A 9655-nucleotide genomic window follows, 5' to 3' on the forward strand; every position below is an offset into this window, starting at 1 on the left:
CCCTTGGGTAGAGAGGAAGTCAGTGCCTATGATTAGAAGCACCACCCCACTTGACTTGAGGGTTTTTATATGAGGATGAGACTCAAGTTAGGGACAACACTCAAGTTATAATTTAACTCTGCAGCGAAGGCAATCCATTTTACTTCAGCAACTCTGTCCCTACATAAATCATGATCAAACAGAACCTGCTCATCTGCTTATCTTCCTCATTGGCCTGGTCTTGCAACCACTTGTTGGTCTCCATTCCCTCATACCATCGACTATATTAAAAATCAGAATTCTTTAAGAAATCTTTAAAGAACAAATCTGCTCTGGCTCCTGGCTCCCCATCTATAGTCATAATCCTCCATTTGTGACATCATAATAATTTCCATGCTGACAGCTGTGATGCTACAAACAAAAAGATTATGGACCAAATTTAGCCCTCATGTAACCAGGTGCAATGATCACCTGATTACATCAGGATTGGATATGGCTCTTCATGGTGTAAAGAGGATCAGATATATTTATAAGGAACCAAATCTATTTGCATGGTAATGGAATGTTTGTAATAATCCTTCACATGGATACAGTATTTCATGGGGAGATTTAAAAAACAATTTAGTGAAATTCAAAACAGAAGAATAAAATAGATAAAGTATATTGGGAGGAGTGGGAAAAATAGCCAAATTGAAGGGAGAAGCAAAGTCAGATCTCCCAAAGGTTTAATGATTAGTTTAATTAACCTGAAGTTTTCCTATCATCATCTTGTGGGAATATACAACGAGGCAATCATTTAGGTCCCAACTTTGATATTTCATCACAAGGAAACCCAAACTTCCATCCAATCCCACACTGCAAGAATGTAAACAAGCTTCAAATAAAAATGGTTCTCACAAGTGCGGAGTGGGGATTGTCCCAAGAAATTACAATTAGGTGGCTTTAATAGAAAGTGGAAAAAAAAGATACTGATAAAAGCACACGTGAATGTAGACACTGCTGATTTGATTAATCCAGAGTCACACATATGTTGGTCAGATTTATTCTTTCAGCTAGTGCTGCAACCTTGTTCATTTTGCACTGTTTTATTACAGATTTGCTACAAATTAGCTCTAGGTACAGTACATACAGCTTCTGTGAAATGCAGTCACTTTTGGGGGAAGGAAGTAGTAGAAGCCTTATTGCTTGAGACACTTAAAAGTAGAGTGGACAAAACACTAGAAAGGTTAACATAGAAAATCATCTTGCATTGGCCAGAGATGACTACAATACCTTTTCCATCTCCAACTTCTATTATGATTTTTATTGTTAATATTATATTGCATTAGTTATTAATAGTGCTGGAGTATTTGGGTTGATAGGGCTTTAAAGTGTTTTCATTAGAAGTACACGGATTTATCCTCTGTTTATAGAAAACTATGTGTTGGTAGATAAAGGACATCTGCCTTCTCTCAGCAGAGGAATCCATCTGGCTTTTCTCAGTGGAGGAGGAAACTGTAATTTTTGCTGTAAGCACTTATACACTTAATTATAAAAACTGAGGAGTGTAAAATGATTAGCTTGCACTATATCCTTCCTTAGCTTACTCCAGTGAATAATTTTGATGGCTCTTTTGTAATTTTTAAGTGATGCTTACTCTTCAAATATAGCAACTGCTTTTTAGTGAATATTTATGAAGTATATGCGAGTTTGGACAGTGATTTCAATGGCCCCAATCTTTGGCCTGTAATGCTGCTATTTTTACATATTTAGGACTTGTGCAGTGCCAAGCACCCTTAACTTTCCTTAAAATAAAGAGGTATTTAGCACAGTGTCGCCTAAGCATTCAGAAAATAGCATCCATTGCCTTTCTCCCATTTCCATATATATTAGCTGGCATTAACTATATTTGAACCAAATTCAGGAATGTAATCTGTGTAATGATGCCCCAGTGAACTACTACTGTTATATCAAAAATTGATTCTTATTAATTAATTACCCAGTATGTGTCTGGGTTATGAAAGTTATCATATTATGGTGCGAGTAGGTCAATGGCTAAGGGCCTGCTTCTGTGAGACGATGAGCACTGCAGTTCCCATTGACTTCTGCTGGTACTGGGAGTGGTTAGTACTTCCAAAAATCAGACTCTAGATGGGTAACCAAAAGCTGGCCAGTTTATAAACCTCTTCAAATGTAGTTATCTTTCTCAAGAGGCAGATACATGTTGCTCTTATATGCCAGTTCCACCTGCTTTGTGCTCATTTCCTTATTCCTCCAAAGGATGGATGAGGAAATGCATACATAGCTTTCATAACTGGAAATTCCTCCAAATATTTGGCGGGTGCATTCTGTATAACTGACAGAATGACACAAAGGGTTATATAGGAAGTAAAGGCAGAAAGAATTTGATCCCTAGCCTTATCTGTTGTAAATCATACAAAACTAATTCTGTTAAATTTTTTAAAATGAGCATTGTGAGTGTACAGTATTAGACCCCAGAGTCCCTGAACCAGTGAATGTTTTGCTGCTTGGGCTGAAATTTCTTTATGAAACCAGCTGCTGGGACTGGCCTTCAATGTAAGCAAACAAAAGGCTAGTTTGGTTCCTGCTCTTTTTGTAGACTCTGCAAATCATAGGCTGCTCTATCTGCTTCTCTGACAGCAGGCACAGAAGGGAGGGGTACTCACTGGGTGATTTCCTGCTCCTCTCCCCAACAAGAGGTTTTTCCCCACCCCGAGGCTCTAAAAATCACAAGTGTCCCCTGTCCAGTTTCAGACTGTACCAGCTGACTTCAGTTTCTCTTATGGAGCAGGAGTTGCAGACACCACTATATCCAATTTGCACCACTATATCCCCCACTTCAGGCAAACTTAATCACCACTGACGTCTGGCAGCCTGGGCAATGAGTATATCAGGGCCTTGGAGTCTAACGCATGGAGTGATATTTCTGGATTTGTGTTCAGGTCTTGCACATGATTTCAGGGTAGCGATGGGCCAAATTCTACTTTCAGCTACATCAGTGTAAATCTAGAGTATCCCCTTGACTTCAGTTTGTGGATTTGCAGCTGCCATTCACTTTGACCTCTCTGAATGTTAGTGGATGCTCTGTGAGTGATCATAAACACCAGCCTCTTTCCAGTGCCACAGGATGTACTGCTTGGGTAATTTGAATTTCAGACAGATTATTTACAGAACAAAGGGTGTCTGTTTTCTGTTTGGCCACACACAATGGCACTTTTTGTTTGCTAAAAAGACATTTTACAATCAGGAAACTAAACCAGAGACTTAGTTGGTGAATACCACCTTAGAAGAACAGCGTCTTCAAAATAGCAGTTCTTTATGACTGTAGTTAAGAGTCCTCCAACTATACGGATGTGATATTCTCCTATCATAAATCGCATTGTGCAAAGATGAATCCAAGTAATTACTGTGTCAAATCTTATGAAGAAAAGTTAGCTATCATCAAGGGATGATTGTATTTTGATAGCTATGTAAGAAATAATTAAGGTACAAAAATGAAGATCCTAGAAACCACAAAGGGGCCTATATGTCTTCTTGAACAGGTAGGTTACACCCTCCAATTCTTCATCAACTGATTTGTGGAGGAGATAATGGGTCTTTCATCCCAACAGATCCCAAAGCAGGGTGCAACCACCATTCTCCTGAGGAGGAGACCCAGAGAGAGGACTCCTCTCCAGAAGGGCACCTGTCCCAGGATGGAGAAGATAGTAGAGCACAGGGTGCCACATGGGCATGGCTTAGCTTGGCGCACAGCTCGCAGAGGGCAGATACAGTTGCAGGCAGGTTTGCGGGGTTGCAGCCAGGGACGAAAGCTCTGAGATGTGCCAATCCCACGCCTCTGGTACCATGGCAATGCATAGAAAGTGCAGGGGGAGGTACCACGCAGCCCTGCGGGCCCCAAGCGCTCCCACTCCCTATAGCAAGTCCCAGAATCCAGGCTGCAGCCCCCTTCCACTGCTGTCCTGCCGGGCAGCAGGCTCAGGGAAGTGCCAGACCTCCCTTCCCAGACTGCAGCACAGGGACTCTGGCAGAGACTTCTCTACTGGGCAACCCAACCTGTTACCTCCTGTGTGGGTGGTGTGTCCCCAGCCAAGGGGCCACTACTGTCTCAGGCACAGCTGGGAAAAAGGTGGCATCTACTGGGTCTCTGCTCAGAGCTGGCCAAGGGTGGAGAGGGAGTGTATGGCCCCTCCCCTTCATTACACCCCTGTCCCAAAGCACTTTGAATACATAGAAAATGTATTCACAGGAATTTCTCCACTGTCCAGTGAAATACAGCCATCTCTGGGGTGGGAGATGCTAACATACAGCAACATTCCACAACACGTTAGGACAGCAAGTGAAGAAGCATCCTACTGTCCAGGGACATTAGATAGAATGGATGTACTCACTTTGGATTTTGGCCATTTGTGCTGTGGTTTGTAACTACTAAAAGTGGCTAGTACACTTGTGGCAGAGTCATAAATAATAATTAATTATAATAATAGCTGCACAGATTGGGAAGATTTGAAAAGATGCATGAGAGCTGGCTGCAAGGCTCAGCAGGGAAAAATTTACCATGGTGCCAGTCCCACACTAGGTTGGTTACACCCAGCCAATTATTCTTCAGAACACTATGTAGATGAAGTGACACATTTCTGGTAAGTGACACATTCCTTCAGCCTGCAACATAAAAAGGAAAAGTCAAGAGGAAAACTGAGATCCGCTGGTAAATGATATGTGCTGCAGCTGGATATCCAGTAAATAGGATTATATATTAACAAGATAATCTAATAAAAGTTCATTCTGTAACATCTCTTGAGAGATAGTAAAGGAATAAAGGGTGTAGCCATTGAAAGTCCACTTGTACCCTGACAAGTGATGCTCTGAAAAAGCGATTGTGTGGTTCAGTGTTACTTGCCTCTCACTGACTCCAGGTCAAATTTGTTCCATTTCCAAGTCAAAAGTTTAATTTTGCTAACTTTCAGTTAAAAGACCTGCAAATTCTCCCAGGAGAGATGGAATTTATCTTTATGCCTCTTACAACTTCACTAGCGATACAGGGAAAGAATAGTGTTGTGGCTAACACACAGGAGTGATAGAAAATTAGGGTTCCATTCCCTGCTTTGACATAGATGTGTTGCATGATCTTGGGCAGAGCTATTTGTGTCCCAGAATCTGTAAAATGGGGATGGATGATGGTACTCCCCTGCTTTCATGGAACACTATGTTAGTATTTGCAAAGCACTTGGAGATTCTTGGATGGGGTACATGATAGAAGTGTAAAGCCTCATTATTATTATTATTTATTAGAGCTGGGAAAATAATGCAAAGCAATTTATATGACTATTTACTCAAGTTTTTAAATGAATTTTGTCACAATCTGGCCCAGTTTCTCTTTGAACCATTACCAGTCTGTTGTCAGTGGACTCACCACTGAATTCCATGTGCTTCTAAGCCAATGGGGTCTAGGAAGAGACAGGTCACTGTTCCAAGCTCTGGCTCTGCAAGGCACACTCCCAGAATCAGACTCATTCCTTGGGATATGAGACTCCACAGTCCTGCTGGTCCCGGACTCCTGAACTTGTGCCTCAGACCTCCCCAGGCCCCTCTAGTTGCTTTCATATGCTCCCTTAAAGTTCTACTTTGGCTGTGGTCACCCTGAGTTTCTTAGTTTAACCCCTGAGGGAACATAGTGGAAGGATGGCAAGGAATACAGGCTTAGCAAAGGAATTTCTTAACCACAGAAACTTTACTCTTAAAAATCACTAGAGAGTTACAGATCTTTGTAAAATAGCAAACACCCCTACATCCCACCTCCCCTGCTGTCAGATCTCACCCCTTCTATTAATCCGAGGTCTTGTCAGGGCTTCAGGCTAGGCAGAGTCCCTCCTGTCTTCTGTCTCTCTCCAGACAGTTCTTCCATGTGGCAGTGGAGGTCCTCCCATCGGAGAGAAGCACCAAATCCTTTGTTAAATAGTCTCTTTCACTTTTTTTTGCCATGAGCCCAGGCTGAAAAATTCCAAGCCCTTCCCCAGTCAGGTTTCTGTGTAGCAAGTCGATTGCTCCATGGGGTTGGACCAGCTGTTGAAACAATCAAAGTTGATGTCCTACATTGCTCCGTGATGACTTTTCAGTCATAATAATTTAGCTAGATGTCAAGCACCTTTCCTGGGCCAAGCACCTGTCTGGAATGTATTACAGCAAACTGCCTTGGAGGCATATGTTCAGCACCAACATAAGAAGGATGTCCAAACCCAAAATGGAGGTTACAATACAAAATGGAGTTCACAGTTTGACATGGTCACATCCCACTCCATCATAATTTCTTTAGCATTTTTTGTGTTCACTTTTCATGAACATTCAAGTCATCAATTTTTACTGACACAAATATTGCAGAAACCAAACTTTATATTTCTACTTACTAGTTTTCAAAACAAGTGATTGGATATTCATCCAATCAGGGAGCAGAGGCAATGCTGTGTGACTTATTTGACCCATCATAAAGAAACAACAGTGCTTAAATTTAATATATTTATGAAATATGAAGAAATTTTCTTAAATAAGTTCTAACAGCGAGTTATGGATATTCTGCAAGCAGAAAAAAGAAGCTATATTTTCCATCTTCCTAATTGTGAATAATTTGTTTGCCCTAATTCTGCAACTGGAACTTAGCAGACAATTTTGGCAATCATACATGAACCAGAGGTACTGAGCACCTACCACTCCTATTGACAGTGTCCCTCTTTCTCAAATTAGATGCACTAGTGCATATAATGGGACAAATCTCTAAGTCTGTACTCAGCAAAATTCCTGTTGATTTTGCGCTAATATGATTATTAAGACAACGGGTGCAAGCAGACAGTCATATAGCTGGGCATTAATTAATTAAAAAAAACAACAAATAACCTGTTGCCCCTCAAAATTAAAACCACTCTCTGGGTCATGGCATATCCTCACCTACACCCATGGTTGAAAGATGGAACCTTCATCTGCATTCATAAGAATTATGATATTCATGCTAAAAGAAAAGGAGTACTTGTGGCACCTTAGAGACTAACCAATTTATTTGAGCATGAGCTTTCGTGAGCTACAGCTCACTTCATCGGATGCATGCCGTGGAAACTACTCCTTGGAGGAGATTTGGTTAACAGCCGCATGTTCCGGAGATGCTATCCATTGGTCATTCAGGGTCAAACTCTGATCTCTAACTGATTTACTCCAGTTATTCTGTTGTTACTGAGAGCAGAATTTCACCCTTATTTCCAGTGCCATTATCCTCCTTACCTAACTGCTAAACGCTTCTTCGATCTGCAGCTTTCAACTTAATGATTCTGTTAAAAAAGCTACAGTCAGCTCTGTTTGTCCATCTGTCAGGGACATCCAAACTGGAGAGTTTGTTACATGGGATTTACTTGGTATTATTACACTGATATATATTAATTTAAAAATTACTAGAAGAGTCTCTCAAAAAGGCAATAATTCCCCTTCTAGGTGCAGCTTTATGGATGTGTGTATCCTCTTGTCACTCTCTTACAGGCATGTGCATGCACAGATACACACAACACATACTCTTTTCAAGCGGTTGAAGACACTTTCCTTTTAGACTCACAGCCCATAGAACACATTTTGATAGCTGGTCTAACTACATTCCTCATTGTGCAAGAAAGTTGCACACAGCTGATAATCACATTACCAAGTTTCCCTCCCTAATCTATAACAACACTTTGCAGTTTTCCAGCCCCTTTCATCTGAGCACCTGAAAGTACTGTGCAGACATCAGTGAAGCCTCACAGCACTCCCCTACTTATGATTTTCATTTTACAGATTGGGAAACTGAAGCACATAGAGGTCACAAGTGACTTTTGCAGCACTACATTGATAGTCTGATAGATCCAGGAATGGAACATGAAAGGGCTGATTCTGCTTTCATTTACACTGGCTGAGTGTTTGCAGATCCTTTTGGTACATATATGAGGGAGAGAAGGATTGATTTGATTCAGCAATCTTCTCACCTTCTCGCGGAAAGAAGGCTTTTGGAAGCATCTCATCTCTGCTTGGGAAAGGGCTGCTTATCTGAGGAATATTTTGAAGAGTTTGCAAGGCAATGTTCCAGTCTAGGCCAATTGGGGTTAAATTTACCAGTGATGTGACTCTAAGGATGTCATGGAAGTTATACCAGGAATAAATTTGGCATCTAGGCTGAAAAACAAGGCACAGGGTATGTAAGAGTCATAGTAGTATTTATCTGGGTCAGGGTTGTGAAACATATATAGTGAAATTCCCTTTTCCTATACAGCTAATTTGTGGGACTGAGAGGGACCAAATTTCTTTTTGGATTTATGACTGGATGATGTTGCACCTTTGTGTCATGACATTGTGGGAAGGCGCATTGATCCCAACACACGTTTGCCCCATCCATAGGAAAACCAGTTAAAAAGTTTGGGGCAAGGAAGATGATGGTGTGGCAAAAAGAGGACAGCTTTCTGTAATAAGGGACATCCAGCTATCCCCAGAGAGATTTGGAGATATGTCCTTGCTCTCCTTTCCAACTAGTACATGATGTAATAAATTTTGCTGCTTTCAGTTAAGGATTTTCTTTGAAGTTGCTTCAGAACAGCATTGAACAGCATCCTCAACAAAGCACCTCAGAACCCGGTTCTGCATCTGCAAGGTGTGCGTGTTCTCTGTATGACTGACCGTATCAAAATTATGCCAGGGCACAGCAGTGCCTCAAGCAGGCCCAGGAGAAGACCAGGCATCTGTCCTAATATGAGTCAAACGGAGTAAAAGAGGGGCTCCTCTATAATGTTCATGCTGGATAGTCAGATTACACTACATGAAGGCAAGGTCCTTCTGCTTCTAGCAGCTAAACTTCAGCATGGTGGAGATACAGAGTGTAAAATAACTGCAATGTCAGCTTCCCTCACTGTTCTCTTCTATCACAGTTTTCAGGAGTTTACGAGTTTTCACCTCCTACACCAATACTTTCTCCAGTCTCCTGGAGACTAAGCCCTGGTCTAAACACAGTTTTTGTACCAGTATAAATATCTCAGGTTGGGGTCATTTTTTCGTTAGTCAATATAGTTACACTGGTACAACCTCTAGTGAAGATGTAGTGATACCAGTATAAATGTACTTATACACACACATATACGTATTCCCCTTCTCATATGGGAATTAGCTATGTTAGTATAAGCACATTTATACTGGTATAAATGCATCCACAGTTGGGGGTTTAACTATACCAATTTAATTAAACCAGTACAGGGTCTATTGTGTAAGATAAGATAGTTTCGTCTATCCGGTTGCTTTCACTACATATGACCTAGGGCACTCAAAGTGGGGGAGTAAGAGTCAAAGACCAGTTCTTTGGAGACAATCTACACAGCCCCTGCCGTCAAAAACCATTTGCCAACATTTACAGTTTGATTTGTTTTTTTTGTTTTCTTTTCCTTCCTACACTTACCCACAGCTACGTATAATGAAGAACTTCAGGGACAGCAAAGTCATAAGCAGCTATGGGTTCTTTTCTTTTCACCAATTTTCTGGTTTCTAAAAGTCCCTCTATTCTTCTGCTGCTAATTATCACATGGGAAAAGCAGAAGTTAGTTCTCTTTTCCTCCTGAGCCACATCAACTCAGCAGAAGGTCAAAGTAATGGCGGCCTCTGCTGGAATTCTCAAGAACTAAACTCT

Source organism: Lepidochelys kempii, chromosome 9 (genome assembly GCF_965140285.1).
Source record: "Lepidochelys kempii isolate rLepKem1 chromosome 9, rLepKem1.hap1, whole genome shotgun sequence".
Taxonomy (NCBI): Eukaryota; Metazoa; Chordata; order Testudines; family Cheloniidae; genus Lepidochelys; species Lepidochelys kempii.